Source organism: Macaca fascicularis, chromosome 10 (genome assembly GCF_037993035.2).
Source record: "Macaca fascicularis isolate 582-1 chromosome 10, T2T-MFA8v1.1".
Classification (NCBI taxonomy): Eukaryota; Metazoa; Chordata; class Mammalia; order Primates; family Cercopithecidae; genus Macaca; species Macaca fascicularis.
The window spans coordinates 101535036-101546407 of NC_088384.1; the positions used below are offsets into that span (position 1 = coordinate 101535036).

Sequence of the window (11372 nt, forward strand, 5' to 3'; positions counted from 1 at the left end):
TAGCTTTTTTGGGAGGACACAGTTCAACCCATAACAGCAGATAAATGGCAGAATCCGGGCATACGCAACAGACCCAAAGGCTTCATCCTTTGGGAGGAAGATTGTGTAAATTAAGAGCCCAGACTTTCCAGCCAGGCTACAAGAGTCCAAATTCTGGGTTTGTCTTAATTTGGGAATTTGGGGATCTAAGAAGCAGCTTATTAGGCAAGGTGGGCATGGGGATGAGAAAGGGTGAGGCATCAAGCCCCTCATCACTGTTTGTGACTGAGCTTAATCCCATCGGGAATGCTGGGGGCAGGGCCAGACAATTCCTCACAGCAGCTATTGCCCCCTTTCCCTAGGAGAGGAAGTGTTTACGCACCAGTGGAGCTATTCGGGCACCAGTCTCCGTACGGACTGAGGGTTTCCGGGTGATTTGGGCCTGGGCCCTCCTTGTGTGGCTTCCAAGGCAGCCCTCAGGCAGAGAGATGCAGACACTAGCATTTGGAAATCAGCTGGCGGCACCGAAGGTGTCAGGTCCGGGGTAAGGGTAGGGCACATATCTTCTGTCACACTCTGTATGTGGCTTTGAACAAGTGATTTAACTTGTATGTGTACTCTGTACCTGTCTTCTCCCTGTGCGGGGTTGTTGTGAAGCTAAGTGAATTAACACATGCTGAGCCCTTGGACCATGTAATGACTGCAACTTAAACATTAACTATGATTATTAGTGACTAAATGATACTGCCCCCTACTGGAAAATGAGTGACCTGGACATCAGTTAGAAACACTTGTGCTGGACGGCATTTGGGAGGGAATCTGATCCAACTTCCTAATTTCACAGATGAGGAATTCAGACCTAAGAAAGAGAAGTATCTTGCCCAATGTCACCCAGCTAACATATATGATCATTATAACAGACAACCCAGGCAGCCTCATTCACTTGTTCATTCACTCTCATGTGTGTATATAACTACATACATATATAAAACAGACATGTATATAACAAATATTTATATATGTATTTTACATATTTATACATATTTATATTAATATATAATTACATATACACATGTGTGTATATGCACATGTGTATATATAATTATATAAATATGTATATAACATAATTATACATACATATACACATGTATATAATTATATACATATATGTGCATATATACACACACATATATATGTATCACTAGCGTTTGTGATATCGGGTCACTCATTTTCCAGTAGGGAACAGTATAATTATATACATATATGTGCACATATATACATGATATATATGTTTTTAGAGACTGGGTCTTGCTCTGTCACCCAGGCTGGAATGCAGTGGTGTAATCATTGCTCACTGTAACCTTGAACTCCCGGCCTTAAGCGATCCTCCTGTCTCAGCTTCCCCAGTAGCTGGAACTACAGGTGTGTGCCACCATGCTCAGTTAACTTTTTAACTTTTTTGTAGAAACAGGGTCTCTTCATCCTGCTCAGGCTGGTTTGGAACTCCTGGCCTCAAGCAATCCTCTGGCCTTGGCCTCCCAAAGCGCTGGGATTACAGGCATGAGCCACCACATCAGGGCTCACTCCCAATATTAAGCACCTGTTTTGCGATAGGCACCTGGAAAACAGTAATTACCAAAACGGTAGCCTCCAAATTTGTTTGATCCCTCACACCACCCATATCAGTAAAAGGTTTTTGCTTTGTTTTGTTTTGTTTTGTTTTGTTTTGGAGACAGGGTCTCACTCTGTCACCCAGGCTGGAGTGCAGTGGTATGATCTCAGCTCACTGCAACCTCCGTCTCCCAGGTTCAAGCGATTCTCCTGCCCAGTCTCCCGAGTAGCTGGGATTACAGGTGTCCACCTGGCTAATTTTTGTATTTTTAGTAGAGATGGGGTTTCACCCTGTTGGCGAGGCTGGTCTTGAACTCCTAACATCAAGTAATCTGCTCGCCTTGGCCTCCCAAAGTTCTGGGATTACAGACGTGAGCCACCATGCCTGGCCCAGTACAAAGTTTTTGAGTGTGCAGTTCCCATATTTATAAGTATATGCATATTGTTGTACTAATATGTACACTATAGGTATTCAATAATATAAATTTTCATAAAGTGTAGGCTAGAAATGAATAAACTGAAGTTTCTAAATATTTTCTTTCTGTACCACAGTGCACCTCACTTAGGAGTTGGCTGGACCAGAACGGGGAGGCAGAGGAATAGTTTCAGCAGCACAAAGGCAGAGGGAGCCCAGGTGGAGGCCCTTAATCTCACCTGAAGAGGTCAAGGCTGGCGTCGCAGAGGAGGCAGTGCTCATCTTGGAGTCTGAAGGATGAACTGAATTTTATCAGGTAGAAAGAAAGAGGAAAACATAAGCTTTTGATCATGGTAAAGATGTGGACATTAGAAAAAGGATTCTAATTTCCTTTACCTCCCACCTCTCCAAAAGGAGTATTTGTATTGGTTTCCAATAGCTGTTCTGCATCATAGGATACCCCAATTTATTCCTCAAAGTTCACCCAACCCTGAATATAGGTGAACCTGGAGTGCCCTTGGTAGGGCGAAGGGGAAGAGGAGTTACCTAGGAGAGATGGGGGAACCACCTCATTTGCATGAGAACTGTGCCCTTCTCCCCTGTGGCCTGAGTTTCCTGCTACCCTCTGCTCCACACAGCTCATCAGGAGAGAACCCACTACCTTTCTTACCTCTAAGAAACAGACCCATGGTGGGGAGTGACACAGGTGTGTGCATGTTGGGATGAGAGAGGGATTTGGTGCTGGAAAAAGAAAAGCTGGGAAAGGCTTCTGAATAATGACAACCCAGAATTTCATAGAAGTCAGCTCATTAATCAGGTTTAGCTTTCATACTTTCTCCAATGGGAAGCTCACCTCTTCTTGGCAGCAGGTTCCAGCTGACAGCACTCATTATTAGAAGAGCACTCTTGTTTCCCATTACACCAGTATATGGGCCAGGCGTGGTGGTTCACGCCTATAATCCCAGCACTGAGGTGGGTGGATTGCTGGAACCCAGGAGTTCAAGAGCAGCCTGGGCAACATGTTGAAACCCTATCTCTACAAAAACTACAAAAATCAGCTGGGCCTGGTGGCCATGCACCTGTAGTCCCAGCTACTCAGAGGCTGAGGTAGGAGGATCACCTGATTCCGGGAGGTGACGACTGCAGTGAGCCGTGATTGTGCCACTGTACTCAAGCCTGAGCGACAGAGTAAAACCCTGTCTCAAAAAAAGAAAAAAAGACAAATATGTGTCCCCTTTGCCCCTGGCCCTGCATTTCCACATGGGTCCTGACTACTCCCAAGAAGCCCACTAACCAGGTCAGCTGTCTTTGTACTAAGACAGTTCTGCAGAGACTGAGAAATGGTAATCAAAGTACTTCCACCTCCCACAAAGTGTATTTTCGGTTCTTGTGCAACATTTTGCTAAGTCCTCTCCACAAGCTTTCAGACTCTTAGGATTCATAGTTAAGGGAATCTCTCTTTTTAAAGCTCCCTAAGATTTCTGCAGAGGGTGCCAGATGGTAGCCCCCCCTTGTGAGGTGCCCCTCACTGGGGATGGGGAGAGAGGCAACTGTAGGAAGAGGAGGGTGCTCAGTAGGGTAAGAGCTCCTGAGTCACCCCCCTGCCTTGCCTCCCCCAGTTAAGCAAGAGCGGTGGCAACGGTAATTCAGAAATAGAAAAGAGGATGGCTGAGAGGAGGGGGTAGGAGGTAGGTGGTGGGCAAGGGTCCAAGGCTCATGAAGGTATTTCTGAGGATGCACCACTCTTCAAGTTCATTATTAGACCTCCCAGCTGCAAGGCATCATGGGAACAATCTGTTTGGAATCCAGCGGGTTCCCAAAGAGAGAGGTTCTCTCCAGCTCCTCTAGGTGGAGCCCCTTTGACAATGCATTCACACACCTGCCTCCAAGAAGATGGGGGCTGGAGCGACCTTTGGAGAGCAAAGTCTAACTGCCTCGCTGCAGATGAGAAAACTGAGGCACAGAGTGCTGGAAGAGCAGGGATTGTTAAACAAGTGAGGACGTAGACTCGGCGTTAGATAGAACTAGTTCTCACTCACTGCCTTGAGGTCTTGCATACATTTCTCAACTTCTCTGAACTTCAGTTTTCTTATTGATAAAATATGGATGATGACAATACCTGTCAATATCTCCAGCCAGAGACCACTAGGAATACCCCTCTTTCTAGCTGAACTAGAAGTCGAACAATGTGCGTTTATTACTCACTACGGCGAAGGAGAATGCAGACCTGGGTGATCACACAGTGACATCTCATTAAGAGGATGTTAGAAAGGACTTCTACGACTCAGGCTTGTGTTAGTTGATTTGGGGGATGGTTGAAAGAAATAGGCTTTGCTCTGCATCGGATGCTGTCAGGAAGTGCAGCAGTTCCATGACTGGGTATCTTAATAAATCTTAGCGGTAAGAAGGGATGACTGGATGGAGGTTAGAGCTGTAAGAAGAGCAGCAGTTGGTAAAGAAGCAGCCAATGTTCATATTAGCCAGGGGAGAGGGCTGCTTGGTTATTTTTGTGGCTTGCTCATGTTTTGTCTGTGTTCAAACATGATTATAGTTTAGGCAGTTTTGGTTTTGATCTGTCATGGGCAAAGCATGGCCTTGTCTGACACTGATGTTTTGCAAAGTTGTTCATGTTTAGCAGGAGAACATCAAGGCCCAGCTGAATGTCAGGACAGCTCCTGGAAGTCAGGTCTGCTCTTTTCTTTTCTTTCCTTTCTTCCTCTTTTCTACCTTCCTTCCCTTCTTTCTCTTTCTTTCCCTCCCTTCCTTCCTTCTTGCCTGCTTCCTTGCTTTTCTTTCTTTCTTTCTTTCTTTTTCTTTCTTTCTTTTTTCTTTCTTTTCTTTTCTTTTCTTTTCTTTTCTTTCTTTCTTTCTTTCTTTCTTTCTTTCTCTCTCTCTCTCTTTCTCCCTCCCTCCCTCCCTCTCTCTTTCTCTCTCTCTCTCTCTCTTTCTTTCTTTCTTGACAGGGTCTTGCTCTGTCACCCAGGCTGGGGTGCAATGGTGCGATCTTGACTCACTGCCACCTCCACCTCCTGGGTTCAAGCGATTCTCATGCCTCAGTCTCCCAAGTAGCTAGGATTACAGGTGCATGCCACCATGCCTGGCTAATTTTTGTATTTTTAGTAGAGACGGAATTTTACCATGTTGGTCAGGCTGATCTCGACCTCCTGACCTCAGGTTCAGGTGATCTGTCTGCTTTGGGCTCCCAAAGTGCTGGGATTACAGGCGTGAGTCAGCCTCTGCTTTTTTCTCATGTTGATCTCATATAATCATAGTGATAATTAAATGCTATGATATTTGTGAAATTCATTGTACAAGTACCTGGCAGAATAACTTCTCGATAAATAGTGCTTGGATGATAAAAGTAATAGCAATAATATTCATTAGTAATAATAATGAATAAGTTTATAACAGTGTAATGGAAAAGAACTTGTACTAATTAGAGGGGTTAGGCTTTGGTAGCTATTACTATGTGACTATTTAGTAGATATTACTGTGTGACCATAAGCAAGTCACTTCACTTTTCTGAGCCAGTTTATTTCTCTGTAAAATAGGGAAAAAAACTTGATGTGGTGGCTCATGCCTGTAATCCTAGCACTTTGGGAGGCCGAGGCAGGTGGATCCCTTGAGGCCAGGAGTTCCAGACCAGCGTGACCAACATAGCCAAACCCCAACTCTGGGATATCTAGGCACAGATGTTGAGTAGACACTGATTTATCCGTGCACTTGTTCAGCACACGTTTCTCAGAAAGGGTATTTGGTGATTGAAAGTGCAGACCAGACTCCATGGATTCAAACCTGACTCTGCCAATTTACTGGTTGTGTGGGCAAGTCATTTCACTTCTCTATCATTATTGATTCATCTGTAAAACAGGGTTGGTAATAACAGCTCCTACCTCTTTGGTTGTTACTGAGGGAGGGGAGGTTAATACATGTATAGACTTTGGAATAGTGCCTGCACTCAGGAAGGACTCAACAGCCATGCTGTGATTGAGTGCCGACTGTATGTGCTGGGCACTATTCTAGGTACTGTGTGACAGGAGTGAAGGCAGCACACAAGCTCCCCACCCTCCTGGAGCTGACATTTCAGCTGGAGAGAATAATAATTGAGTGAGGTAAGTTTCAGGTGGTGATAACTGCTATGAAGAAAAGAATTCATGGAGGGAGGAATAGCATTGGGAAAAATACCTAATGTAAATGACGGGTTGATGGGTGCAGTGGGCCAGCAGGGCACATGTACACCTATGTAATGAGCCTGCATGTTGTGCACATGTACCCTAGAACTTAAAGTATAATTTTAAAAAGAAAGAAAATAACTCAGAGTACAGGGTGAAGTTTAGGCAGGATGGCTCTGAGTGGAGTGAAGGAAGGAGCCGTGTAGGCCTCTGGTGGATGCAGAAGAAAGAATGAATGCAAAAGTCCTAAGGAAGGAACAAACTTCCTGCATCGCAGAAAAAGACAGACAGGGGCGTGATCACAGCCATGACAAGGTATTTAGATTGTAATTCCAGGTACAGTGGAAACCACAGAAGGGCTTGGAGCACGAAAGTAACGTGATCTGATTGAATTTTTAAAGGGTTACCAGCTGCCGTGAAGAGAACGTAACACACCAAGAATGCAGACAGGTCTGGAATGGATAAAGATCTGAGATTTTTCACCCAGATGGAAAATGGTACAGCAGCAGTGGCTGACATTGCCCAGGGGGTGTATGTAGAATCACAATGATAGGAAAAGGGCAGTTCTGCTTTTGCCTTACCACGTGACCCTGGAGAGTGTCACCTGTCCCTCAGTTCTCGTTTACAACAGAAGGTGGCGCCAGGTGTGATAATTCAAGCATCCCTTTTAACACTCATGTAATCATGTAATGCTGCCAATAAACACTGCCGCAAGGATCTGTTTTACAGTTATGCGCCTTAGAAGCATTTATGAAGCATTTCACATGAATTCTTCTAGTACTTGCTGTGGATTCTAGTACAGCCTGCCCCTGCGGGGCCTGTGCTATGCTGCCTGCAGGGCCTGTGCTATGCTACCTGCGGGGCCTGTGCTATGCTACCTGCGGGGCCTGTGCTATGCTGCCTGCGGGGCCTGTGCTATGCTGCCTGCGGGGCCTGTGCTATGCTGCCTGCGGGGCCTGTGCTATGCTGCCTGAACTTGGGATGCCAATTCAGCCTCTGTTTTCTCCTCTGTAAGGTAGGGATGATAAAATCTGCTCTGCTTACTTCTCAGGAGTGCATGAAGTATGACATTAGAGAAACCCCTGGCGAAGAGGTTTTTTTTTTTTTTTTTTTTGAGAGGGTGGCATGGAGAAAGGGTTTCTTTCTTTCTTTCTTTCTTTTAAGTTACTTCACATCACAGACTTTTTTTTTTTTTTTTTGAGTCAACAGTCACTATTTTTTGAGTCACTCCATCACTCAGGCTGGAGTGCAGTAGTGTGATCATAGTTCATTGATCATAGATCAATGATAGCTCATGATCATAGATCACTAAGCCTCGACCTCCTGGGCTCAAGCATCCTCCCACCTCCGCCTCCCGAGTAGCTGGAACTATAGGCACATGCCACCATGCCTGGTTAACTTTAAAAAACTATTTGGAGAGACAAATTATGTTCCCCAGGCTGTTTCCAAACTCCTGGGCTCAAGTGATCCTCCACCTCAGCCCCTTGGCTGATTCTTTTGGAACTTTCTTCCTTGTGTGTAAATTTAGGTGTGTTACCTAAATTGTTACTATTTGATTTTTCAGGTTTAAGACTTACCACTATGGAAAATGAGGACTTGGTTTTCTTTTCCACCTGCCTCCATGCCTTTTACAAACCCTTTCTATGACTCATCCTCCCAGTGAAGTTATACTATAATGTTGATCAGATCAATAGTCGATATGCATGTTTAAATCCAGGTTTCCATTCCTGGACTTTTCCCCATACCTGTTGAGACGACACTACATATGGCTTCCTTCAAAAACTAGAAGCGTCTGGGAAATGGAGAATTCCAGCATTGCTTCTCCTTCTTAGGGAGGTGGTGGTATGGATAACAGAGAGTTAATAGCACAAGCTTTGGTGTCAGAAGGACTAGAGTGTAATTCCTGGCTTTGCTGGTCCTGGCTGCAAGACTCAAGCCAATTGCTCTCTCTGCCAACTTTGGTTTCTTCACCCATAAAGAGGTATGAGGTTGTGGCTGGGCACGGTGGCTCACGTCTGTCATCCCAGAACTTTGGGAGGTCAAGCCAGGCAGATCACCTGAAGTCAGGAGTTCAAGACCAGCCTGATCAATATGGTGAAACCCCATCTCTACTAAAAAAATACAAAAATTAGCCAGGCATGGTGGCGTGCGTCTGTAGTCCCAGCTGTTCGGGAGGCTGAGACAGGAGAATTGCTTGAACCCGAGAGGCGGAGGTTGCAGCGAGCCAAGATCGTACCACTATACCCCAGCCTGGGTGACAGAACGAGCCTCTGTCTCAAAAAAAAAAGAAAGAAAGAAAAAAAGAGGTGTGACGTTGCATGGAAGCGTCTTAGGCCTGAAACATAGTAAATGATCAATTAAAATGAGCTCTTATATTCTGCCCCCATCCTGCAAAGAAAATAACTTTTATTGAGAGATTACTCAGTCGGCACATAATACCGCCTTATTTCTTCTTCCACCACACTCACTACATTTTCCCATGCTACAGAGGAAAACAAGGCATTCAGAGTGGCTCAGCGACCTGCTGAGGACACACAGCAATAAAAGTAGGGGAGCAGTGGTGTGCACCTGTAATCCCAGCTACTTAGGAAGCTGAGATGGGAAGATCCCTTGAGCTCGGAAGGCAGAGATTGCAGTGAGCTGAGATTGCGCCACTGCACTCCAGCCTGGGTGACAGAGCAAGATCCTGTCTCACAAAGGAAAAGAAAGAGTAGGGGCAGGATTCCCATTGAGGATCTGCTCATCTGACTTCTGGAACAAAGAAGTGGAGAATAAAAGAAGTGGAGCTCAAGGCCCCGACGTATGGCCCAGAAAGTCTTTCTTGGACTGGGCTGGGGACTGGCGTGTCCTAGCTGGCTGGACCTCACAGGGCACACGTGGAGGAGACTCAGCATCTGGAAAGTAGGGTGTTACTCCCTACTCGTCTTACCTTGAGCTAGCTCTCCAGTGAGTTTTCAGCTTCAGTGCACAATACATACACGATCTGAAAAGCCTCAAGCTGCAAATCTGGTTTAAAGAGGTCGTGTGTGAGTTGTGTCTCCAGAAACTTGGCAGAAATGAAGTCTTTCTGGAGGAATCTACCTTTGAGGTCTCAAAGAATTCCCACAGGATAAAGTTTTAAGGCACCTGAGCTCACAGTCAAAAATTACAAAATAAAAGGGAAGCAAGGCCTGATAAGTGAGAGTCAACTGAAATGACAGAGAATGCAACAAAACCCACACAGCTAAGATTTCCAAGGACAGAAAAACAAGAATGTCAAATAAGTATGTTAAATATATTGTTCAGGGATGAACACATATGTGGCTAAACTGTAACGCAATGCAAAGAACTGACAAGAATAAATTTTAAGTTGTTGGCTCTGAGGGGGAAGGAAAGGGAAATGACATCATAGGAACACAGAAAGATTCACAGATCATATTAATATCCTGACAGCAAGTGCTCATACATCTACCACCCACGTTAATTTCACAAGTGTTTGCTGTGTTGTTATTCTTTGTATTTTCAACATGTCTTATAAATATTATTTTGCTGTTTATGGTTTCATAAACACAATAAAAATATAGCTTGGGGCTGGTTCATTCTGATTGCTTGCATGAGTGAGTCCACCTTCTCCCTAACCACCAGACTTCTTATGTTGGGTAAATACACGGTTGCACAATTTTTTCGTCCTTTTTCTGAGCTGGGTGGAGAATGTCTTCCCCACGTGTTTCCAGTAAATTCAGATGTTGCTTTCTCTGCCCATAGTTTCCTTAGGCAGAGGGAATAAATTCCCCTGCTGGCTGCCTAGAACACTTGTTTAAAAACCAATCTCTTATCAGAACTGCCTGTTTCCTTGTCTGTCTCCCCTACTGGGTCATTGGGCCTCAATGGCTAGGGCTATGTGTTAGTCATCACTGTGTCCCCAGCGCCTGTCCCTCTTGTAAGAATCAATATGTATTTGCTACATGGGACCCAAACTCACTGCCAACCCTCCTGAACCATTTAACTAAAATGCATTAGTTTCTTTCTGCAGTTAGAGTCCAGGCCTCAGAATACACTGAGGGGCCAGGAGCAGTGGCTCACATCTGTAATCCCAGCACTTTGGGAGGCTGAGGTGGGAGGATTTCTTGAGCCCAGGAGTTGGAGAACAGCCTGGGCAACATAGCAAGACTCCATTTCTACAAAAAAAAAATTTTTTTTTAATTAGCTGGGCATGGTGGCGCATGCTTGTAGTCCCAGCTACTTTAGAGGCTAAAGTGGAAGAATCGCTTGAGTCCAGAAGTTCAAGGCTGCAGTGAGCTGTGATTGAACCACTGCACTCCAGCATGGGCAACCGAGCAAGACCTTATCTCTAAATAACAACAAAAAAATACACCCAGGTCTTTATTATTATTATTATCACCTTTCCAACAGCAACAGCATTACCTGAGGTATGGCACATTCTGGGAAGGGTCTCTTGAGAACCAACAGAAAAAAGGGCAGATGGGCAGGACAGTTTCCTGTGCTCTTCAACATCTCTCAAATTCAGTCGTCTTCTCCATCCCACGGCCACAGCCTCAGCCCAGGCCTCCTCACCAGCTCTCAGCTGCCCTGCAGCAGCCTCCTTGCTGTTCCTCCTGACACTGTCTCTGCACCACCAGCCCTAGGAACCCATCCACAGCAAGGTCCTACATCCTGCACCCCTTCCCTACCCCATCCCTCTGACCTCTTCCGTGTTTCCATGGCACTTTTATCAGCCGTGCAAACCCATTTACACATCCTTAAAATCCCCTCTGAGTCTTGCCTTATGCTCTTCTCCCAGTTAGTACCCACTCCCCTTCTCAACAGACAAGAAAAGTCCTTACTCTTCTTTGGGACTCAGCCTGGGCTCAGCAGCTCTGGAAAGCCCTGCATAACTTTCCCTGGCTGAGTACCCCCAATTCTGTTGTAAACTGAAAATAAAGTCCTAAGTCCCCCACTGACTAAACAGAACCCCCACTTGGCCAAGGGGACCCCAGAAAACTTTAAAATCTTAGTTCCCAGCCATGATGGGATGGGAGGTCAGACACACCACTTTATACAAGAAAGAAAGTATCCTTTCCTTTTTCAAATGTATAAATCGTGAGGATTTTTTTCCAGTTAACATTGTACATTCTGTCCCTTTCCCTATGTGAAGTGCAAGAACATCATTATCATTGTTCTTGCAAGGAATCTGTTAGCCCCACATTTACAGGGGG

General features: G+C 45.2%; 1 long non-coding RNA gene across 1 annotated transcript; it reads left to right on the top strand.

The window, feature by feature from the left end:
* The first annotated feature begins 335 nt into the window (after positions 1-335).
* LOC141407931 (uncharacterized) lies at positions 336-9745 on the top strand. Its single transcript, XR_012419441.1, has 3 exons — positions 336-523; positions 2143-2321; positions 7742-9745. It is a non-coding gene; the product is annotated as an uncharacterized lncRNA (long non-coding RNA).
* The last annotated feature ends 1627 nt before the right edge of the window (positions 9746-11372 follow it).